General features: G+C 35.8%; 1 long non-coding RNA gene across 1 annotated transcript; it reads right to left on the bottom strand.

The window, feature by feature from the left end:
- Window positions 1–5,656: 5,656 nt before the first annotated feature.
- Window positions 5,657–26,374, bottom strand: LOC133515923 (uncharacterized). Its single transcript, XR_009799139.1, has 2 exons — window positions 22,273–26,374; window positions 5,657–6,088 (listed from the first exon to the last, which is right to left on the bottom strand). It is a non-coding gene; the product is annotated as an uncharacterized LOC133515923 (long non-coding RNA).
- Between the last annotated feature and the right edge of the window lie 432 nt (window positions 26,375–26,806).

Here is a 26,806-nt window from a genome sequence, read left to right as displayed (position 1 = left end):
TTAATCTATCATATTTTTTCAGAAATATTTGCATATATTTTTTAATAACTCCTCAAAAATGGGTCTAGCTGTTTCTATGAAATTTACAATGTGGTTTATGGTTTAAGAACTTTATTCCCATTATATAAATGTGGGGAGTATGGAAACAATTCGAGCAAACTAGTGTTCATTTTTGAAATAAATACTTTGCCCGAGTTTTCGTAGTAGCCCGGTGGGTATAAAATTGTAATGATGCGAATTAAGTCTCAAATTAGAGGCTAAAAAGGGCAAAAAAAACAATCCATCTAGGTTAAAATGTTGCTAAAATTCGCTTTCGAGTGTTTTCAAATAAGAAATTCAATATTTATAACATACATTAATTGGTGTGCATGGAGTCCCCAATCCACATTGCGGTAACGTGGCTGCCGACGTTGCCACGTGCAGTGGGATGTAAATATTATGATGATGTTACAATAATTGTTTACATTATATAAAGTCTTATTTCACGAATTTTCGAATGAACACCTTAAGAGAATAACAGTAATAGGTATAGATTTTTTGCCGCTACTGTATATGTAAGTAAGGATTTTAGGAGAATCTGACGGCTCGATTCGAACTTTAAGATACGTCAAATAATAGGTCTAGATACGATATGGATATGTCAGTGTCAAAAGTGACGTTTTTTTTAACAAATTTATTTTGGACACTGACATATCCAATCCATATCGTATCTAGACCTAATATTTGACGTACCTATCTAAAAGTTCAAATCGGGCCATATGGTAAAGTGACCGCGAGTATTCGTGGTCGTTTCATAATGCGAAGTCTATGGATGGGCATCTATTGACATAACTATACGCTCTGCTTGTATTACCCTAGGCAACATAATGAGTGCAACGAATACCCGATAATTTATTTAATTAACGTAATGTGCTTCCTCAAATTATGTTTTGATACTTAGGTGATTAGGTGATTAGGTGATTAGAAGAGCTCATATGGCCAAAGCTGCGGTGAAACGACTCGCCAGGATATGCATATGGGATAACATAAAACAAGGATCAGACTAATGCGGGAGCCTTGGTTTCTCGATCATATTCTGTACATGTCCGAAACTTAGAGCATTGAAACAAATTTAAGATGTGGTGCTGGCGAAGAATGCTCGAACGTTACTACGGTACAACTGCTTCAACTCTTGACAAACTCAACATCAAACCGAGGTTATCCACTGTTTGTACCCATAGCGTTCTTAGTTTCTTCGGCTATCGAGGCCGAACCAAGAAAGGAAGAGCCAAGGAAGCGTAGGGATGGACGTATGGTCACACGTTGTTGGGTGAACAGAATAATATTAAAGATAAATCCATATTACAGGCTAGCATACACCGCCTAAGAAAGAGCGGCTTGAAGAGCATTGGTGAAGAAACACACAGGACAGGTGTTCATAGTGACTTATGAGGATACGGCAACGAATAAGACTTTGATAAATCTGTCTTGTGACTATTGCTACTGTAGGAGTCGTGCATAAAACAATTACGGCTCCTCTTCCCGCAAAACACCGCAAAACCAAGTTACTCTAAACCATTGATACTTTCTGAGCAGCAAAAAATATGTAACAATCTACAAGATATGACCTGCGATATATTTTTCTGGAAATCTATTTTAATTTACACAACTATATTTCTTTCAGTTAGATCGGTATTACTTTTGCAACTTTTATCGGAAATATATGGAACTTTACAATCTTTCTCACTGATTTGGTTTTCTTGCTTTTTGCAATTTCATAAAACTATGCCTCAATTCCTAAAAAATAAGCCTGAATCCCGTCCAGATTCCTACCATTACCCCCCCTCTGCGGAGGCAGTGCGAGGCAAGTCGTATTGCTAGACGGACCTGTGTTGCATTGCACGCGTGAGCAAGCGATATTCTATTTCGAACGCATAGCTCTACGCGCTCGATCTTTTGCAGCGGGTGGTGCGGTGAGGGGTATAAAGCTCCGGCCACACGCGCGAGGTCATTGGCGTCGAGTGCAGCCTTAACACTACGATATTTCACGGCAATATTAAAATGAATCAAGAAAGATATCCAACTTCCTTATGTGACATCTGGTTCTAATTGTGATTATGATTCTTGGGATCATAGTGTAGCTCCAGTCTGCATTTCAATCTGATTAAATCTGATAAACAAGCTAACAAGCTGAGGTGTCTCGATCATACGTCAATAATTATTTGGCTTATGATTAATCTCTTCCTTTTATAGGTTTAATGGTCTGAGCTTTTGCAGACTAAAATAATTAATAATAAAGTCCTTTTTATTGTTTCTAAAGATGATATTATACAACATAGATGATATTATATCTGAATTCCTTCTGTCATTACATTTATTAAAATAACAGAAAACTTGAGAAATTCTGATCTTATTCAGAAATGTATCTACCATGGCCTTACTACCGGCTTTGTAATTATTACTATGAATATGAAGGTTGAAGGTACTTAATATGTACATCTACGACGAGTAGACTCGATCGAGTTGGCGACATCAATTAACATCTACTGCTCGATTCCACTTTCATTTAACAAAATTAAAATAGTTACCTATACATGGCTAATGACTATTCCTTAAATTATCTGCCACTCCTTTACCTGTTTTTGTTCCATTAAAATAGATAATAAAGAAATCACTAGCCCATTCAATTAGTATGCCTTTCATTTGGAGTCTTCGCAATAATAATATATTTTAACATTTTTAACCCTAGGTTTGGGTCATCGTATGTACATACATAGATACATACACAATTCAGAAGTTAAGTTAATTTTTATCTAATTAGTTTATATCAAATCGCTAATCTATGACTGTCCACACTATGAATCAATGGTTGAATAATAATAAGAAGCCCTTATACCTACAGGGTATTGCTTAGGTGCAAACATATTATAATAGCCTGGTGGCTTATACTAAACAGTTTTGCCTTTGCAATTTACTGTTATACAAGTTGATATTTACTGCTTCTCTGATGACAGTCTCTAGATTGTAATGTTAATTGGGATTAAATCAAGATACTGTGCTGAGTTACATCAACAGAAAAAGTAAGTATATATTATTTAAAAATAATATATTCGGCAGTTCTTTATTCGTTTAAAATCCTTTTAACCGTTTATTTTTTCAGGACAGAAATATCATGCATGCCAACTGTTAAATCTAGCGAGCCCCATTATTGGCATGCCAGCAGGTTGCTGGTGCCATTGGAGTGGCTGCGCGATTCTGATTGGGTCTCAATGATGGTCCTGGTCCTTTGAGTTTGAGCCATGTACATATTATGACATCAAATTGTAATCTGATTTCAAGTGCCTCCTGCATTTTCACTGAGGCACGTTACAGGTTACTACACCTAAATGATACCAACTTGTAAGAAACCAACCCGTAACAATTCCTTACAACTGTAACAACAAACAACAATGAGGCAAGTCATTCCTTAACATCTCTTATGTTATGAGTGATTTTAGTCCTTCGAACGAAGTGAAAGGGTTAAATTCGAATTTTGAATTACTTGCAATGCTTCTGATTTTAGCCTAGTGAAAATATGGATGCGCAAAACATGCGATTATAATAGCCTAGTTTGGTTGTTTGGAAGATGTTGCTCTTCAGCGATAAGACCGCCTGTTGTGCACCATAGTTTGAGTTATGTGCGTAATTTGTATGTTATGTTCCTTTATTATTTTATTAATCATGATAAAATAAATTGAAAAATCTAAGAGAACATTTATGGATCATATAAGTATAACGAACGAATGTTGAATCTGGTTCCTACCTAATACGTTAAACATGTACATTACGTACATGTACATTCGTTTTCTAAAAAGACACGCAGTATAAATTATTTCCATACACCACACTTGTGCGCACGACGAGTCAAATCAGGGCTGAGCTGATAATTTGTGATAAAGCGGATATTCTGCAAGCAATGCGTGTTATACAAAAGCATCATGATTCATAAGAGATTATGGTTCTTTTCACAAAATATTATATTACACCAATATAACTAGATCCCGAAGTTACAGAAAATATACCAGGTCGGAGGTTAGACCTAAACTGGTTTGTAGGCAACAACAGTCCGCCAGCCATAATATCAACTATCCGCATGATAAATAAACTTTAAATTTGGTACTATTACCCATAACAACTGTTCCGCCAAACAGAACAATGAATGTGAGATTTTGATTCTTATTATTTTAATATTAAGATATTAATTATTTTGTTAAATTGTTGATCAACCGCATAATTTGAATCTGTGATGAAGTCGCTGTTTGAAAGGATCAATTCTGGTTCACAACACAAATCGACCAGCAAATTTTAATTCAAAATGTTTATTAGTGCATGATTTAATTTAATTTATATCAAAGATTGGTCAGGCAACTAAATCTAAACACGTAAAGCACTTTGTCCCCTACATAATCAAACATAAATATCAAATTTAACGTAACATAATATACCTAAATATATAGATTATAGTTAAACTTGTTCAATTTAAACATGTTAGGTATGAGCAGGTATGGTAATGGCACCAATTATAGGACTTGAAGATAACAATTGGATAATTGCTGACACTTCACTGACAATTGAAAAAAAATCTACCGCTTTGGGCGTTAAAATTTGAGTTGAATGTCATTTCGCCCTTTATTATTTTCGACATGTATAATGAAATATTTAGTTAGGTACTTGGTTTCAATATAATGAAATGTGAGACTTAAGAGTTCTCTGGCTCTTCTTGAAGGTAAAATGTTACTAAGTCAGTGTTTAAAAACTGATGATAAATACTTGTTTTATAGAATTTATAATAAACATACCAATACTGGTGCCACGTCCGTAATAGGGGTGTCAACTGTACCTAATTACCAATGTTTACTGATACCTACCTGATAAATGACTTACAGATACATGAATGATTACTGATTACCTTTTATTAGTAGGTAGAGGTAACTATATTTTCTGATGTGACAATCTTTGCCACTCCTCGAATGAGAGAATGAGAATTCTTTTAACATAGAAATGTTGAATCTGTTTAGTAACGTCACACATAACCATGAGCGTAGCGAGTGGTTAAAAAAGTAGAATCTTGAGCGTTCCGAAGGGTTTCAAGTCACGTGAGTTGAAAACAAACTTTGCTGCTCTGGTGAAACACAAACATTTTTATCACATCAATCAGTGACAAATACTGGGTCTTAAATATAAAAAATATAAATGAATCCTTTCAAATATCAAAACCATCACTTGAAATTCCATTCCACTGCTTATTGCTGCTTTAGGGCTAATTAACACACTGTTTTCAAAGATTAAAGAGAGCCTTTTAATTCAGACTACCCTTTGTCGCAAAATATTAATAATCGTGAAAGTATGTATTTAGATATCTGCTTTTTATAAACTATATTATGATACCTACTGACACTTGCAATCTCTTGTATATTAAAGAGCAAGAATGTTCAGTTAAAATGTAGGTACTCAATTGCTTATGTGCTCAGGTGAACCACTAACATTCGCCTGCTGGATACCTTTTTGCAAGAAAAGGGTTACATAAATATGAGCTTCATGGTTGAAATAAAACATTAAATTGAATTAAATAAACCAAAAAATGCAGCTTTGTAGTTGTACGCGCGTAAATAAATTGACTTTTCATCTGTTAGAGAGAAACATATGTTACTTTTGATGATGATGACAGTACATGTGAATAAAAATTCCCAGCATGCTCCACCATGTCGTCAAGCTCACCATACTTATTAACCTATCGAATGAGCTAATGCTTTTACGGATACTGGAAAGCAATATGTAAACATACTACATACCTATACGAGGCCTGGACGTTAGTGAGATGACGATATGAGTTGTGCTGGTGTCCGACTTTATTACCTGCATGTAAATGAGTTTCACATGATTATCCACCTGGTTTCTTGAGCTTAATAGTCGCCTCCAAACCTCCCCTTATAGCGACCCCTTTCCTCACACAAAGTTTACTTTAAGTTCATATTAGCCTCACTGGATCACTGTTCACTCTGAGAACTGATAACGTTGGTCACAATCAACAAGAGACACATCATTATTCTAATAACACCATGAGAACGTCCTTGACTTGATCTAAAAGCAAATATCACTCCGCCGTAGATTTGTTCCACACAACCTCCTTTTTCCTACTGTCGTTCTCATCTACCCTCTCAACTTCAGCCAAAAAACTTTTAACTTAAACGTGACTACTAGCGCCATCTACTCCATGACGTTGGCAAATATTAGCCGGTTCGCAATACGTTCGCGACACCCATGTTGGATTATTGGAAGTGCCGGATTGTTGAGTCTCATGGCAATAATGTTAACATGTTGGGTCTCATTATTATTATGCTCAACATGTTAAACGTTTTCAGTCTCGGGAGAGGAAGATGATGCTTCATCGAATAAAAATTATTTACTTTAGATTGCTTCTTAATAAGAGGTTATTATTTTGTTAGTAATAACCTTTTAACTTCCTCAAAGTCAGTAAAGTATCTTACAGTTAAGTAACTTTTTATATACAAATACTTTAAAAATTTTGGTAAAAAAAATTATAATTTTTTTCGACAAAACTTAAACTCATATAACATCTTTTTCCTTTTTTTGGCCTCAGAAGTGCGTGCTTAAAATCTTTCGGGTTCCTCGTGTTACACCGTGTATATTATAAATTAGACAGGGTAGGTACTTTATGTTCTTACTACGTAATAACCTTTTAACTTCCTCAAAGTCAGTAAAGTATCATTTAAACTAAAGCATTGTTTTCAACTGCCCAAGATCGAACTGCCAAGTGGAAGCGAAATCACACAAACAATACCGCTCTGTGATTCGGCGTTCGGCTGTGTTACTGCCGGATTGGCGAGCGCCGGATTACCCAGCGCCTACTGTAATTATTATTTATTATAGCTAGAAATACCGTATTCTATTATAGTATTGTAGATTTAAATAAACAGTGTATTTCTGATAATCCTGATCACATTTAGAGACTAAAATGTCATATACCTAAACTTTTCTGCCTAGTTTCAGAGTTAATACCAATAAAAAACTTCTTATTGTAACTTAGTAGAAAACGCCATTTTGATGGCGATATGCCGTTATAGGGCGAAGTCTACATATACTTATTGGTACATGCAAAAAGTGACAAGCATAGAGTATATTGAATATTAGGGTGTGACAAGTAACCTTTGCAAAAACTAAGTTATACAAAAAAAAATCTAAACAAATATTTTTTGTGCCAGTTTTACCATATCATTAACTTTTTATATACAAATACTTTCAAAATTTTGGAAAAAAAAATAAAAATTAATTTTTTTTGACAAATTTACTTAAACTCATATAACATCTTTTTCCTTTTTTTTGGCCTCAGAAGTGCGTGCTTAAAATCTTTCGGGTTCCTCGTGTTACACCGTGTATATTATAAATTAAACAGGGTAGGTACTTTATGTTCTTACTACGTAATAATATATGAAGAGAATGATAACCATGTTATATTAAGCACACGTCTCTGCCATACAATACAATTACTTTTAATTGCTTGTTAAAAAAATACAGGAACACAAGTCAATTTAACAACAGACGACCTTATGGCTAAAAAGCAATCTCTTCCAGACAATTAAACTTTAGCGGAAATTAAAAAATTGATATACAAGGTGCCCGTGAGGAAAATTTTTAACCACGTATTCCTGAGGTCATAAGAAGGAAAAAATGTTATACAAATTTAAGTCAATTCCGCCAAAAAAAACAATTATTTTTGTTTATTCTTTTACTTTTTGTATGTCTTGGAAAATTTATAATAAATATGAATTGATACATTTTTTTCCGTAAAAACTAGTCTATTCAAAGTGTTCCTTGTTACTTTGATACCTATCTGTCAAAAAGGATGTCTAAATTAGACATCCCATGAGTCCCCATCCCCGAGTGGCAAAAATCATGGCCAGCAAAAAGGTGTTATGCACTGAGACACAACACAAAATGTTTTTTTTTTATTGGTATTAACTTTGAAACTAGGCGAATTTAATTAAAATGACATTTTTGTCTCTAAATACGATCTGGAATATACCGTTATAATCTTTCCGTCTCAATCAATCGTTTCTATTAGTAGTTGCTGCAAATGCAATGAAAGAAACCTACCACAAAATCTTACAAAGCAAACAATTTAAAGTATCCGCCATAGAGAATGAAGTACCTGATAAAATCATACGTAGCTGTATTAAGTACTTTATCTATGTTTAATGCCTATCAAATTTTAACCTGTTTGGTACAACTACAGTTGAAGTCCCTAAATTGTTTTAATCCAATCACAAATACATTCCATTTACTAAAATTAATTACCTATATGATGACAAAGCTGGTGTTATGGGTAAACCGAATGATACACTTAATTGGTATAATAATAATAATTGGGTAGCTCATAATAACATATCAACTACATAGTTACAAATTTGGCACACACGAACACACGCGGAAGCACAGTGCAAAATTAATTTTCCGTGAACTTAGATTACAGAAACTCATGAATATGATTTGCAGATACCTACCGGTACACTATTGTTTTTATCTTTCCTGGGAACGTTATAATTTTAACTACTATTTGAAGGCATTTTATCTAAAACATCTTGGAATAACGAATGGCATAAAATCTAAAATAATAAGTTTAGTAAAAGAAGGTAACATTACAAATTGTCTAGTTAAAAAGCATACGATAATTATAATTAGTCAAAACATTGTTATGGCAGGCGCCCGGACGACTTTGCAATAACTCAGTTTCATTGTCCACCCAAACTCCAACCGAGACCGTTATAGGGACCGTGCGCGTTGGAGGGTCTGTCATCTTGTCACCTGAATCGGAACCATAAACAATTACTTTTACACGTCACGTGTTTTCTTGTGCATAGTAAGTGCTGCCATCTTGTGGGCTACATCGGAACAATAAACATCAAATTTACGCCTCGTGCCAAAAATCTGACGGCAGCTGTGCTGCCTTCTACAGTTCATGCACGCTCCCTATACTCATACTGTTCACTTTTTCTACAATAGTCCTAATGCCTGCTGCGTCGGTTCATGGGTGTCATGGGGGTTAATGCGTCTGTGAACGGGCTCCAGCAGGCGTTTCTACATGACATTAAAGCTCACCAAGGGGTCTCTACTTGTTGGATCAATATCCCCACGCAAGCCTGTCAAAAGACCGGGATTTATGCCGTGAAATCGAAGATGGCTATAAATTCGCTCGTCTAATCATATAAGTTGCACAGATAAGACGTTAAATTATTTTTGTAAAGTGGTTGTCAGCTCTTTATTTTTGCGCACTGGTATTAGTGGTTTTTAATACACAATTTGCGGACAGGTCATCTGGCCTAGTGTGTCACTACACTACCCTATAAACCCTGCCTATAAAGCCGATGATCACGGGTTCAAATCCTGGTAAGGGCATTTATTTGTGTGATGAGCACGGATATTTGTTCCTGAATCATGGGTGTTCTCTATTTATTGAAGTATTTATAAATATGCAGTATACATGCATATATGATATACAGGATGTTGGTCCATCGTTAGCCAAATTAAAATGGCAGGTAGGTGGGGTCGTTTCCTATCTCTCCACGCCTTTTAAAATTTTTGTGGGCCCCGGTTGATTTTTTTTTTGGATTATTTTGTTGTTTTTGGTAAATCTTCTGGCCCGTGTGTATATTGATATTACGTACATATATAAATAAAAAATATGTATATTCGATCTTATAAAATTAATGATATATTGAATCCTTCTATTTTACTCTGATATAAACAGAGGTAACATGCTTGTCAGACAAGCGGAAAGTTTGATCCAGCCATAATTCGGTTGTGCGAGTGACAGCTGGTGCTCGGAGTCTCCGTCTACGCTGTGAGGAGACAAATACAGTAAGTCAGGTAAATACGGACGGTTCCACTAGGTCGGTTTTTTTATGATATATTTTCTGTAATAGAGCCGAACTAACGAAAGGCTTTCTCATTCGCCTGTTTCTTTTGAAGTTAAATTATAAACTTTTCATTTTTTTTTTGTTTTAGTAGGTATGAAAAATGTAACATTTGTAAGCACGCAAATAATCTATCATATTTTTCAGATACATTTGCATTTTTTTTTATGTTTTTAATTTAATTTCTCAAAAACGGTTTTAGCGGTTTCGCCGAAATTTAAAATATAGGGACGTATGAAACCGACAATTCGATCAAACTAAATTTTTAAATTAATTAGTTTGCTCGGATTTTTGCGGTAGCCGGTGGGTATTGTAAAGTAAAGTAAAGTAATTTAATTTCCAAACCAGAGGCTAAGAGGTTTTATTGTTTGTAAGGTTCGCTTTCGAGTGTTTTCAAGCAATTTAAAATTTATAATATACATACATTTATACATTCATTGGTATGTGTGAAGTCCCCAATCCGCTTTATGCTAATGTGTTGCCGCATGCAGTGGAACGTCAATATAATATATATATATATATATAAATCATAAATCATTTATATGCTTGAGAAGGGTACAGTTATAGATGTAGTAGTTGTAGTTGTGTGTATGTAGTGTGAAGATTTTTTGCCGCTTACGTCGCTAAACTGTAACGTCATCAAAACGGCTGGAAATACCGTTGTAACTAAATATAATATTTAAAAAGCTTTCATTTGATACGCCACTCGTGCACGTACTACATATACATATATACATTCACGGTTATCAGTTTCGTCAATACTGGCCATTTACAGAGAGAACTAATAGTACATTACGATACAAGTGCGAAAAATAGGAAATTCGAAACAAGTGGCGATAAATTAAAACACGACCGAAGGGAGTGTTTTATTGACACGAGTTGCAAATTACCTATTCGCACATGTATCGTACAACGTTTTACAGTACATATGGCCCTTAAAATGTTCGACACAGTAACGTAATATGCTAATTTGCGTACTAGTGCGGTAAAGTAGCACCATATGTACTGTAAACTACTTTTTAGCATTTTAGTTTTTCATTGAATTTATTGACTATGTACATAAAAGCACTAAGACAAAAACTTTAGCTAAATAAGTATGAACAGATTGATTACCTCTATAAATACAAATAGCAGTATTCATTAAAATATTTAAGTTTCTTACTTTGACTAAAGACCCGGTTGATTGAAAATTTTCAACTTATCTTGATAAATTCTACTATCTTGTAAAGTAGTTCAGCAGTAGTATTCATTAATTCTTGCCAGTAACATCGCAGTTGAACAGATTTGTCATTCCAATCGCTTACCGATTGCCAAAGAAAGCTACTTGATCGTATAATTGGCTACTTGACAATTTTTTGGAAATAATGTCAATCGATCTTGATTTTCCTGATTAATTAGACTATCGGCCCGATTCGTAGAATAGATATCGTTTGTATATCGTATAATTGACAGAAGCAGCTCGATTCGGGCAACCAATGTCACTTTAACGTTAGAAATATCGTAGATAGTTCTTATTGAGATCGCAGTGGGATCGAAATAAACGTCAATTTTGACATGTCGTTTAGTTATTGATCTTTTAAAGATCTTTCCAAGATCTTAAACGTGTCTTTAATCATTATTCAAATCGGGCCGAACGTCTAAAATACTGGAGGTAATTTTTGACCCTCGTTTCGTATTTGTGTCTGAACCAGAATCATTGACACTATTGAGAGTTGAAGAGTTTTGTATTTACCACCATGTTGACTTGAGGGTCTGTCACATTGCTAACGTAGAAACAACTAGCATTTCCAAATTTTCTTGCTTCAAAAATTTACAGTAGGTATAAATCCAGTAATACGGCTTTATTTCATGAGTAACTATCGCGGTAACCGAATACAATATTATATAAATCCATTGTTAGATGTACTACCTATGTATGAATGTTAACTTGTTAAGTCTGAGTGGTCAACTGTTTAAATCATCTCTTAGAGCTTTAAGGAAAGTACTTTTTCGATTTTTGCTACTCGCAGTCCAGTCCCATAAGACTGGTTCGCCCGCGCTCGAACAACCATTGAAACTGCACGGCCGGGCAGTTCTCACGAGAATTAGTTTCGTTGCTTCTTATAGCTAACTGTGTAAATACTGGGCAAAGTTAAATGCCTGTTTATTCAGCAAATACTTTTAATATTCGAGAAACGTTTCTGAGTTTAAATTTATGTTAATAATTTAGTGAGTTTATCATCAGACTACTTATTAATGGACCAGTTTTTCATGCATTAGTATATATTCGCTAAAATGTAGGTACCATAAAACACTCACTGATTTTTTATCATATATATATATATATATATATATATATATGTGTACGTACCGACCTTGGTCACAAGAAACATCTTTTACTATGGGACCGAACTAAAAATATCAAAAATATATACACATATATCAAAATCTGATCAGTCGAAATATATGAAAAGGCTAGAGTTAACGACGTATTCAGAATTGTGAGACATTTTTGAAAAATTGACTAATTTAAATAGGTATCTATGTACAATAACGTCCTCTTTAACTACACAATGTACCGTGAATAATTCAATTCGTCAAAGAATCTAAAATATTCATTTCGTGACCAGAAGACCATTCCAGACAATTAGGGGGGATCCGGGGTACGTACTTAATTGAAAATAGCTCGGTTTCTGCGCATTACGAATTGCTTCTTTATGACCCAATTTTTCACATCGCCCTCCTTCATTTTGTGCGGCATCTTTCGATTTAATATTCCTCTTTTTATGGGCGAAAATGATTTATTAACGAAGGAGGTGTGGGTGCCGGTCGTCGATATGGGGCTTACGCGAAATGGAGTCAACTAGTTAATACCTTCCAATCCCGTTCTTTGGATTTCCATGAAAAACATATTCCTGACAAAACGGGAAACGGTCTGGTGTTTTTCTTTCTGGACCCACCTTGGAAATTTTCTGGTTAGCCCTGTGTACATTGGCTAGTAAAGAATTATTTATGCAATAAAGTTGAAAATAAATAAACCAATGTTTCAATTATTATCGACATCGCTGTACTCAATCAGAGTACAGTGAATACTGCAAATATTAATATTTCACTAACATTTTATTGAATTTTTTTTTTTTTTTTTTGTATTGATTTTTGACATTATTTTACAGATTTAGAAATTATATTACCTAAGGCAGCCCTGGTAGGTATTATAAATAACATATTTTAGATTCTAGTTAAGCTTTACGTCATTTGAATGATTTTTTTATTCTTTCGTTATTTTTTTTCATATTTTGATTATTTATTATTATAACTTTTTTTGTATAAACTTCACGGAGAAGGAGAATTAGACATACTATAAATAAGAAATATTACTTTGAAATTATAAATTCTACATAAACTGTCGCTTTTATACATTTGAAGTATATCATAGTAAGTATACTATGGTTTCCTTTCCCATAATTTCCTTCAGTCTCCTTGAAAGATATTTCTGTTGGTACATACTAGAGTCAAAGCTCAATGCAGATTGTCTCCATTCTTCGAAGTACGTTTAAAGGAGAGAATACGGGTCGCGTTACAAAAGTTCGTTTAGTAGTGCACCTGGAAAACTGTATAAAATGATCGTAAACTGAAATAAAGTGAGTTTCCTTGAAGAAGCAATTCTTTGTACGAGACAGATCATTTTCACTGTAACTTACGTGCTGTAGCGACTAGTAATATTTTATTCATTCAGTGTAATATACAAAAAAATACTTATATAATATTATTGTTTTATAAAATATTGTGTTAATACTTTGCACTATATATTTTATCATTGTTAACTGTGTACTAGATAACTTCGTATAACTGGTTTAAAAAAATAAATACGTTTTGATATTTTATTTTGATTGTTGATTTTTGAATTAGTCAGATATCGCCCAAAATCCCCCAGAATGGAGAAAACGGACAAGGAAAGCCGACCTCAGATGATGGGAAAGGCGCAGGCAGATGATGATGATGATGATGATGTAATTTTTACATGTGGAATGATTACCTAAATCTTCTTAATATATGCCAGAAGAATTACCTGTATCGATTGTTTTTTTTTAATACTAAGTAGGTACCTACTAAAACTTTCTAATTATCCAGGCTATATCTAAACTCAGGGGCTCTAAATGGCTCCTCGCACCGCAATCAAATAAGGGGGCCTAGCCAACATTACATCACCATCATCATCATCCATACATTTCATCATTCCGATAGATTTTTTCCTTTGCATTTGGCGTATGTCGATCGATGTACGATTGCCATCTTGGCTAGGGCCCCAGATCATAAAACAGAGTTCTCTTCTTTGTGGCACGGTTGACAGAACCATATATGTAAATAGATAGGTAGGTATAACTATCCTTTACCCTTGACAAACACGAGTCCCTCTCAAGAGGGACCGCATGAAAGTGCCGTAAGATATCACTACAAACATAATTTCTGGATCAAAGACACATCTCGTGTTCCAGTTAGGACGAAACCATTTAATATAGGTATTGAAATACTTAACCTACTCGATTTGTTAATACATACATTAATTGTATCTCCTTGAATTTCAGGGGCCTATAAATCCCGGCCTTTTGATAGTCTTGCGTGGTGATATAGATCCAACACGTAGAGGCCCCTTGGAGAGCTTTAATGTCATGTAGAACGCCCGCTGCAACCCGTTTACAGGCGCAACAACAGACGCCCATGAACCGGCCGTAGCAGGCATTGGGACTATTGTAGCAAAATTGATAAGTACAGGGTGGACCAAAAGTCTTTTTACATTTGCATACAAAATGCAAATGTAAAAAGACTTTTGGTCCACCCTGTATAACAGCCTATGGATTGACGTTCGAGTGGACTAAACTGAAGTTTGGGCGGACTTATTGAAGTAAGGGTGGACTTATTAAAGTTTGGGTGGACTTATTGAAGTTTGGGTGGACTTATTTAAAGTTTGGGTGGACTATTATTATATTCATATTTTTTTCACGATCAAATTTTGTACAAGGACAACCTGTATCCCACCTCGAGTTAAGTAACAACCTACTACCATTATAAACGAAAAAGTATATCCCACTATCATTCAAATATATCAAACCGATATATATGAATGATATTGGGAACTAGTTAACTGCTATTCGCGCGGGCGTCTCGCTCGCACTAATATTTGTACGGAGAAGTTCAAGCGAAAAGAGCACAGCTGACTGGTAGGTTTAATGTCAGGTGCACATTCGAATTGACCTTTCTGTCTGTCTGTCCGTTACCACTTCATGTTTAAACTGCCGAACCGATTATAATGAAATTTTGTATGGAAATACGGCCCGTATCGAACTTTAAGATACGTCAAATATTTGTTAAAGATACGACATGGATTAGATATGTCAGTGTCAAAAATGATGCATCTTCAAACAAAAACGTCACCTTTGACATTGACAATACTGACATGTCCAATCCATATCGTATCTATAGGCTCGTGAATGAATACAGGATAGTTTTCATCAATTATCGTCCTCATCCCACGCAGACAAAGTCCGGGCAGGAGCTAGTATGAAAGGATTTTTACAAGTTTACTAAAAATAGCACAAGGACGATATAAACGGTTCCCTACTGGCCTAAAAAAAGAAAATGGATAAATTGCAAACCCGACATTTCGTTCCGCTACACAATCATTACGACGAGTCAATAAAAAACAAAGACCAAAGCTACACGAGGATTTAACAGCTATTTGTCAAAAACGCACTGGAGGTGAAAATACTATTTTACTAATTATTAAGACGAAAGTGGAGGACTCGCGCGAAATCACCTTTTCATACAAACGTAGTCCTCATTTTCCCCTCTGGATATTAATATAATTGAAACTTAACACAATTTGTTTTATATGAATCACACCTACGCCTACTTTTGTTTTTTTTTTTAATTATCAATTATTATACGAATAAGGAGAATTTAAAAATTTGTATGAAAAATTGATTTACGCTCCTAATTTTTACAAAAAATCTAAAAAAGAGTTGGCTGTTTCGTTACTACAAGAAGTATTTAGGGTATAATAAAAAATTATGAATAGTTAATAAATTTTAAATTTTTCACTTTACCCCAGGTTGCGAAACGGCCAAGCCATATATGTTGAAAAAGGTACAAGGAAGTTAGGCCTTGTAGAGTTAGAAGCTTAGCTCTACAAAAAGATCTGATAACTTTTTGACAGTGCGAGCCTTATGATCTTATCATGACTACATTTTACATGAAAATGTTTGATGGGATACTGTTGTTATGAAACAGAATTAAATTATATAATAATATGACGCCACATAAAGTTTATTCTTGGTTATCAAATCTAAAGCCCCCATCCAATAAATACTTAGTTAAAATGTGACCATTCGATCGATCGGCTTTCATAACTCAAATCAGCAGTTTTGTCATACAAATGAGTTTGCCCGTCGCAGAGGATGCAGCAGCTGACGGGTTCATGTTAAAAATTATTACAGCCATGTGCCAATCGCAATGGTTTCTCTCAAATATAAAAAAATGACGACTTAGGGTAATTGCTAGAAACGCTTCTTCGTTATTTTTGTGTTTTGACGACCGGTCTGGCCTAGTGGGTAGTGACCCTGCCTATGAAGCCGATGGTCCTGGGTTCGAATCCCGGTAAAGGCATTTATTTGTGTGAGCACAGATATTTGTTCCTGAGTCATGGATGTCTTCTTTGTATTTAAGTATTTGTATTATAACAACGTTTTCATTCCTCGCATTCAAGCGCGCGCGCCGGCGACCCCGCCGAAGAAAGGACGCACCTCAAGGACACTTTTCGAAAATGAGCCAATCAGGAGAGAGCTGGCGTCGCCCATGCGACGCCATCTTTCTCTAGGCTAGTTGCGGAGTTAGTTGCTAGACCGCCGCGTTTAAGTCATGACCGTGTGTTTAAATGTCATAATTGATGTGAAGTGTAATCGGCTTATTAGTGAATAAACCTAAGTGCTCTATATTACATTGTGTTATTTGTTAACCTAGCGACAGATTTCCTTAACAACTTTCAGAAGTGCGATCTCAAGTAACCCGCGAGTGAATAAAACTAAACTGTCGCTATGGGTAAACACAAACACAAGGAGAGAGAGTCCAAAGAGAATCGGCTAAGGAGGAAGCTATTAGCCGAAGTAAATTCACGACGGTTGGCCGAGCGCCTCCAATGTTTGGAAGACATTGTATGTGGGAAATCGCTCGGGCCGCCAACGAGGCGCCCTCCGTGCACTGAAGACGGCGTCGTTACGCCGCCATTACCAGATATGCACCTAGCTCAGGATTCGACCACGCGGGCAACGGATGAACTACGCGCGTGGGCCGTGGAGCCCCCTGCAGCGCTTAGCACGCAACGAGCGGCCATGCCGGCGACACCGGCGCCGATGAAGAGTACGCCTCATAGCACAGTGGGGGTAACGAATAGGCCTCCGCTATGTGAGGCCGCCTGCGCCGCCGCCGCCGCCAGGCCCCTCACGCGATCGTTCACTTCGTGTGCGAGTGCAAGTGCAAGTGCAGTAGGTATTATGCCGCAAGTTCCTACCGGCAGTGCCGCGGCGCCGCCACCGCCATCACCATCGGACTTTCCGTATGTACATTCAGAAACTAACAATAATAATATAAGATATGTAGGCCGTAATGATCCGATACCTGAATTTGACCCAAAATCGTCTCTCCTTACGATGGAAATATGGATTCGTAAGGTTGAAGGCCTTTCAAATATGTACGGGTGGGACGAAAAGACGCTTGTATTTAACTGTTCGTCGAAATTGAGAGGGTATGCTCGACGTTGGTATGATCAGTTACAAGACTTTAATTTGTCGTGGGCCGATTTTAAAGCTAAGTTACTCACAGCCTTTCCTTGTCATAAAAGTAAATTAAATATGATGCGTGACTTAGTTAATGTAACTAGATCTCCCGACGTCGATTACCTACAATTTTATTATGACAAATTAGCTTTAGGTAACGCGTGTGGTATCTCCACGGATTTAATCACAGAAGCTATAATAGGTACGATCGGTAGCGAGCTTGTCGAAATTGGTGCTATTTCCGCGGGATGCCGCGATCCTAACTCGTTGCTTAATTATCTCTCATCGTTACAACGAAACAATTCCGTTTCCAACTTTAGACGTAACAGTGGCGGTGCTAATAATAGCCAACAAATGAAAATGACATGTAATACGTGTAAAAGACGCGGACATACTGCATCGCGTTGTACTTATAAGATTCGTGACAAAAATGATAAAGCACCTCCTGTGTGCTCGTTTTGTAACAAAAAGGGACATACGGATAACGTTTGTTTCATTAAATTGCGCAAATGTAGTTATTGTAACAAGACGGGCCATTTTAAGGATGAATGTTTGAAATTTAAAAGTCGCAACACGAACGGTGGTGTAACGACGACGCAAACGGTCCGCGTAATGCAAACTGCAAGCGACTCAGCTTCAAAATATTATATGACGGTTAAGGTGAATAACTCAGATGTTCCCGCTTTTATAGATTTTGGTAGTTCATGTGTTACTATTACGAATTCGCTTGCAAAGGAATTAGGTTTGACAACTCAACCTTTATGCAACGTCAACAGTGTTATTAAGGGTTGGGGTGGGGGGCGTTCTGCACCCCTCGCGGAAGCTCTAGTAACCATAACCGCGGACGAGGCTACGTGCGAAAATATTAAATCGTATATTGTGCCTGATAACACGCAGGATATAGGTATCATTGTTGGGCAATCCTTCACTGAGCGCCCTACGGTATATGTTATTAAGACGCCTACATCTCTGCGTATATTCAACGCTAATTATTTGACAGAATTACCTAGACTGTGTGATAATGTTGAACGCGTTACCCTGCATGCATCGGAGGAGTCAAAACTGTTACCCGGTGTAAATAAAATTACATTATCTTGTTCCGAGTTTGATGGGCCTATACTTGTACATGAGTCAATGCATCTTAAACCGCGATCTGAGTGTTTAATTCCTCAACACACTACTGAAATAGTTGATGGCCGAGTAGTGCTGAATGTTGTCAACTTAGGCTCCGAGTCGATTACAATACGGAACAATGAGTGTGTAGCGCGTGCAACTGTCGATAATTCTGATCTTAAGTACCAGGTTGGACAGGATTTAGATCCCAAGGTCAGGGCCGAACTTGAATGTTTGTTATCGGAGTTCTCTGACTGTTTTTCTGAGAGTGACCAGGCTATCGGGAAGTGTTCGGTAAAAATGAAATTAGAACTCACCGACACCAAACCGATTTATTACAGACCCTATAGAATGTCAATTGAAGATCGTAACCAAGTACGCACTATAGTCAATGATCTCTTGCAAAAGGGGGTTGTCGAGCCGTCTAACTCTCCTTATGCTAGTCCTGTGATATTAGTGCCCAAGAAAACAGGCGAGAAGCGTATGTGCGTTGACTACCGGGCACTTAATAAGGTAACTAAAAAAGAACGATATCCACTTCCTCTCATACAAGACCAGCTAGATAGGTTGGCAAGGCAACGTGTGTTTTCATGCCTTGACGTTCTATCCGCTTATCACTGCATACAATTAGAAGACGAAAGCAAGCAGTTTACTGCGTTTATTACACCTGACGGCCATTTCCAATATACTCGTATGAGTTTTGGTCTCGTCAATGCCCCGGCAGTGTTTCAGCGAGCGATCGACGAGATACTAGGGCCGCTTAAATTCGAATGCGCCACTGCTTACCTTGACGACATACTCGTATACGCCGAGAATTACCCCACTGCATTAAATCGGTTGCGCCAAGTTTTAGAGAGATTGCGTGATGCTAACATGACGTTGCGTATTGACAAATGCTCATTTCTAGTCCCGCGGGTAGAATACTTAGGTCACGAGGTATGTAACGGCGAAGTCAGGCCTGCGGAACATAAAATAAAGGCCGTTCAAGACTTTCCCGTACCAGTAAACGTTCACCAATGTAGACAATTCATGGGCTTGGCTAACTATTTTAGGAAATATGTTTGCGGTTTTGCCACAATTGCTCGTCCTATTACGACTTTAACAAAGAAGGACCAGCCTTGGGTTTGGGGTGACGATCAACAACGCGCTTTTGATAAGATAAAAGCTGTACTCGTCAGCCGACCCGTCCTAGCGATATATAACCCGGAATATGACACACAAATACATACTGACGCTTCCAAGGTCGGCCTAGCAGGTATTTTACTTCAAAAACAGCCGGAAGGTACGTGGAAACCAGTCGCGTATGCCAGCAGACAAACTACTCCCGCCGAGCAAAAATATCATAGTTTCGAGCTTGAGACTATGGCCGTTGTTATGAGCTTACAGAAGTTTAAAGTTTACGTAAGTGGTATCAAGTTTGTTATCGTAACTGATTGTAATGCTTTGCGCTGGACTTGGGAAAAACGTGATTTAAATCCGCGTATTGCAAGATGGTGGTTAGAAGTTCAAGGATTTGATTTTACTGTTGAATACCCAACTAGCAAAAACACGCTTAGAATAGTCTCAAGACTACAATTTTTTCGCTCTTATATTGATCTTATAGCATCGTATAAGCCCGGATTTGGGCACAAATTATAAGCGTATTTATTTTGATATCGTTCTAATATCAGTCTAATTGAATGCTGCTTGCATTTACAGTAATCTTTCCAAAACTTATTTAAGCTACCTTAGGCTAATATCGCTTTTACGTAAGTATCTTGTAAGCCTATATAGGCTTATATTGGTCCAACGTTAGAATCTTATGAGCCTAAATAAGCTTATTTAGATTTTTTTTAAGGTCACACAGAGAGTTGAAACATTCTATTTGTGAACGAGTGTACGAGTGAAAATAAATGCAGCAGCGTGACATAAATATGTTAGTGTAAGTATTTATCTAACTGTTTATGAATTATGTTTAAATATAATAACGTGCTCGTTATCATCGTGTGTGTTTATGTTTTACGGTATGTAATCACGTGGGAAAATATTATTTACTGTAAAATAGACCCTGTTTTCCACTTCAAACTTCATGCGCCTGATCAAATATGGTATTTGTATCCGTTTATAATTATTTTATTTCTTTATTTGTACTGATAGTCAGCCATAGCTGTAGGTGTATTTTTAAAGCGCACTATTAGACTATTATAAGATTATTTACACTAAATTCTGCATTCAGAATACAAATGATATGGCCATGTTGAATTAATTAGGGTTCCTTGGTTTACTTACTAAAACCCTAAATACATTTGTTTATCCTTACTAGATCACTTGACACATACTAATAAACTAAATGTTTTTTTTATTTAAGTGACAAGATTGGTGATGCAAAATGGTTGTATTTATGGATATAGACCATTACTTGATGAAGAAAGACTTCCGCATGTTAAAACAATTAACATGGCCTTGGGAAAAAACACAATATACAAGTCTTGTTATTAAGCTACTATGCCAATACATTCCAGGAGACAACTCATTAATTTGCACAATCTCTTTGTTTGTGTTAAGCAGTGTCCTTGCGTCCTTTGGTAGAACATTATTTAGTCTTCTGTTTAAAATAATTAGCAATCCATTTACTGCTGCATGAGGAATATTAAATTTTAACGCCCATTTTTGTAATTCACTTTTTAAGGCAAAATCTTTCTCATAATCTGTTTCGTCATCGGTCGAAGATTCTTTTTTACTAAAATCATTAATTTCACATACTGAAACATTGTCCTCAACCTCTACATCTTTCATGCAAGCAGAACCTACAGAACCCTCACTAATATTTTCACCAACACTACCTTGTCTTGGCAGGAGCTGTATATGTATTTGATTTACTTATGATTTTTTTGTACTTCTGAATTTTCCGCCGATAACCATCACTTCTCGAACGTTTTTTCCAGTTGTCGTAATCCATACCTATTTAAAATTACACTCTTACTTTAAATTACAAAAAAAATTAATTAAATAATTAAATATCATACTTACAAGTGTTCCCAAAATCGATTTAAGATCAAACGATCTTATATTGATCTTGTCTTTTGTGATATAAGTATCTTTATCCTATATCACTCTAATATCTTACTAAAGTGCTGCTGTTGATCTTATTATGCTTGTTTATAGCTTTAATTAAGATCAGAAAAATACGTACTTACAGTGTTCTTATGCTATGTTGACATTAGTCAAGTTCAATGAGACTTCGTAAATGTTATTGTAGGACCAAGAGGCTTATAATAGTATTGTCGCCAACGTATTGCGAACCCGCTAATATTTGCCAACGTCATGGAGTAGATGGCGCTAGTAGTCACGTTTAACTTAAGTAACCGCTTCGAGGTTATTGGGATTTTTTGAGGGAAGGTGAGAGGGTAGATGAGAACGACAGTAGGAAAAAGGAGGTTGTGTGCGAACAGATCGACGGGGCAGTGATATTTGCTTTTAGATCAAGTCAAGAACGTTCTTATGGTGTTATTAGAATAATGATGTGTCTCTAGTATATTGTGACCAACGTTATCAGTACTCAGAGTGAACAGTGATCCAGTGAGGCTAATATGAACTTAAGGTAAACTTTGTGTGAGGAAAGGGGTCGCTATAAGGGGAGGTTTGGAGGCGACTATTAAGCTCAAGAAACCAGGTGGATAATCATGTGATACTCATGTTATATGTAGGTAATAAAGTCGGACACCAGCACAACTCATATCGTCATCTCACTAACATCCAGGCCTCGTATAGGTATGTAGTACATTTACATATCGCTTTCCAGTATCCGTAAAACCATTAGCTCATTCGATAGGTTAATAAGTATGGTGAGCTTGACGACATGGTGGAGCATGCTGGGAATTTTTATTCACATGCACTGTTATCATCATCAAAAGTAACATATATTTATCTCTAACATATGAAAAGTCAATTTATTTACGCGCGTACAACTAAAGAGCTACAATATTTGGTTTATTTAATTCAATTTAATGTTTTATTTCAACCATGAAGCCCATATTTATATTATTTCTACCAAAAAGGTATTCAGCAGGCGAATGTTAGTGGTTCACCTGAGCACATAGGCAATTGAGTGAGTACCTACATACATTTTAACTGAACATTCTTGCTCTTTGATATACAAGAGATTGCAAGTGTCAGTAGGTATCATAATATAGTTTATAAAAAGCAGATATATAAATACATACTTTCACGATTATTAATATTTTGCGACAAAGGGTAGTCTGAATTAAAAAGCTCTCTTTAATCTTTGAAAACAGTGTGTTTATTAGCCCTATAGCAGCTATAAGCAGTGGAATGGAATGGAATTTCATGTTATGGTTTTGAATGATATAAATATTTAAATTTTTATGTTTTAGAACCAGTATTTGACAATAATTGATGTGATAAAAATGTTTATGTTTTACCAGAGCAGCAAAGTTTGTTTTCAACTCACGTGCCTTGAAACACTCGCAACGCTCAAGATTTTACTTTTACGCTCATGATTATATGTGACGTTACTAAACAGATTCAACATTTCTATGTTAAAAGAATGAGAGAGTGGCAAAGATTGTCACATCAGAAAATATAGTTATCTCTACTGAATAATAAAAGGTAATCAGTAATCATTTATGAATCAGGTAAGTCTCAGTAAACATTCGTAATTCGTGTTTACTATAAATCCTATAAAACAAGTATTTATCATCAGTTTTTAAACACTGACTTAGTAACATTTTACCTTCAACAAGAGCCTTAGAACTCTTAAGTCTCACATTTCATTATATTGAAACCAAGTACCTAACTACATATTTCATTAAACATGTCGAAAATAATAAAAGGTGAAAGGACATTCAACTCAAATTTTAACGCCCAAAGCGGTAGAAATTTTTCAATTATCGGTGAAGTGTCAGCAATTATCCAATTGTTCTCTTAAATGTCTAATGAATGGTGCCATTACCATACCTGCTCATACCTAACAGGTCAAACTGCTCAAACCTAAGTTTAAGTTAAACAAGAGGTTTAACTATAATCTATATTTAGGTACCTATACGTTATGTTAATTTTGATATTTATATTTGATTATGTAGGGGACAAGGTACTTTACCTACGTGTTTAGATTTAGTTGCCTGACCAATCTTTGATATAAATTAAATAAAATCATGCACTAATAAACATTTACGACATTTTGAATTAAAATTTGCTGGTCAATTTGTGTTGTGACCCAGGATACATCCTTTCAAACAGCGACTTTATCACAGATTCAAATCATGCTGTTGATCAACAATTCATTAACAAAATAATTAACATTTTAATATTAAAATAATAAGAATCAAAATCTCTCATTCATTGTTCTGTTTGGCGGAATAGTTGTTATAGTTAATAGTATCAAATTTAAAGTTTATTTGCCGACTGTTGTTGCTTACAAACCAGTTTAGGTCTGACCCCCGATTTGGTATATTTTCTGTAACTTCGGGATCTAGTTATATTGGTGTTTATAACATTTTGTGAAAAGGACCATAATCTCTTATGAATGATGCTTTTGTATAACACGCATTGCTTGCAGAATATCCGCTTTATCACAAATTATCAGCTCAGCCCTGATTTGACTCGTCGTGTGCGCAAGTGTGCGTGGTGGATGGAAACAATTTATACTGCGTGTCTTTTTAGAAAACGAATGTATCATGTTTAACGTATTAGGTAGAAACCAGATTTAACATTCGTTCGATATACTTATATGATCCATAAATATTCTCTTAGAATGAAACAAAATTTATTTTATCAAGATTAATAAAATAATACAGTACAAATATTCTTTGTTGCTCACCAATATAAAAACGAAAATAACATACAGATTAAGCACATAACTCAAACTATGGTGCACAACAAGCGGTCTTATCGCTGAAGAGCGACATCTTCCAAACAACCAAACTAGGCTATTATAATCGTATGTTTTGCGCATCCATATCTTCACTAAGCTAAAATCAGAAGCATTCGCATTGCGTGTAATTCAAAATTCGAAATCAACCCTTTCACTTCGTTTGAAGGACTAGAACCACTCATAACATAAGAGATGTTAAGGAATGTCTTGCCTCATTGTTGTTTGTTGTTACAGTTGTAAGGTATTGGTACGGGTTGGTTTCTTAGAAGTTATAGGTATCATTTAGATGTAGTAACCTGTAACGTGCCTTAATGAAAATGCAGGAGGCACTTGAAATCAGATTACAATTTGATGTCATAATATGTACATGGCTACCCAAACTCAAAGGACCAGGACCATCATTGAGACCCAATCAGAATCGCGCAGCCACTCCAATGGCACCAGCAAACTGCCAATATGGGGCTCTCGCTAGATTTAACAGTTGGCATGCATGATATTGCTGTCCTAAAAAATAAACGGTTAAAAGGATTGTAAACGAATAAAGAACTGCCGAATATAAATATTATGTTTAAATAATATTCACTTACTTTTTCTGTTCATGTAACTCAGCACAGTATCTTGATTCAATCCCAATTAACATTCCAATCTAGAGATTGTCATCAGAGAATCAATAAATATCAACTTGTATAACAGTAAATTGCAAACGCAAAACTGTTTACTATAAGCCACCAGGCTATTATAATATATATGTTTGCACCTAAGCCATACCCTATAGGTATAAGGACTTCCTATTATTATTCAACCATTGATTCATAGTGTGGACAGTCACAGATTAGCGATTTGATATAAACTAATTAGATAAATATTAACTTAACTTCTGAATTGTGTATGTATCTATGTCATGTACATGCGATGACCCAAACCTAGGGTTAAAAATATTAAAATATATTATTATTGAGAAGACTTCAAATGAATTGCATACTAATTGAATGGGCTAGTGGTTTCTTTATTATGTATTTTATTCCAACAAAAACAGGTAAGGGAGTGGTAGATAATTTAAAGAATAGTCACTAGCCATGCAAAACTATTTTAATTTTGTTAAATGAAAGTGGAATCGAGCAGTAGATGTTAATTGATGTCGCCAACTCAATCGAGTCTACTCGTCGTAGATGTACATATTAAGTACCTTCAACCTTCATACTCATAGTAATAATTACAAAGGCGGTAGAAGACCATGGTGGATACATTTCTGAATAAGATCAGAATTTCTCAAGTATTGTGTTATTTTAATAAATGTAATGACAGAAGTAATTCAGATATAATATCATCTATTTTGTATAATATCATCTTTAGAAACAATAAAAAGGACTTTATTATTAATTATTTTAGTATGCAAAAGCTCAGACCATTAAACCTTTAAAAGGAAGAGATTAATCATAAGCCAAATAATTATTGATAATAATTGATCGGGACACCTCAGCTTGTTAGCTTGTTTATCAGATTTAATCGGATTGAAATGCAGACTGGAGCTACACTATGATCCCAAGAATCATAATCACAATTAGAATCAGATGTCATATAAGGAAGTTCGATATCTTTCTTGATTCATTTTAATATTGCCGTGAAATATCGTAGTGTTAAGGCTGCACTCGACGCCAATGACCTCGCGCGTGTGGGCGGAGCTTTATACCCCTCACCGCACCACCCACTGCAAAAGATCGAGCGCGCAGAGCTATGCGTTCGAAATAGAATATCGCTTGCTCGCGCGTGCAATGCAGCACAGGTCCGTCTAGCAATACGACTTGCCTCGCACTGCCTCCGCAGAGGGGGGTAATGGTAGGAATCTAGGCGGAATTTAGGCTTATTGTTTTTAGAAATTGAGGCATAGTTTTATGAAATTGCAAAAAGCAAGAAAACCAAATCATTTTATAGTGTCTTGTGAGAATGATTGTAAAGTTCCATATTTTTGCAGAAGTAATACCGATCTAACTGAAAGAAATATAGTTGTGTAAATTAAAATAGATTTCCAGAAAAATATATCGTTGGTCATATCTTGTAGATTG

Source organism: Cydia pomonella, chromosome 3 (assembly GCF_033807575.1).
Source record: "Cydia pomonella isolate Wapato2018A chromosome 3, ilCydPomo1, whole genome shotgun sequence".
In the NCBI taxonomy this organism is placed as follows: Eukaryota; Metazoa; Arthropoda; class Insecta; order Lepidoptera; family Tortricidae; genus Cydia; species Cydia pomonella.
This window is presented reverse-complemented; position numbering and strand designations above follow the sequence as displayed.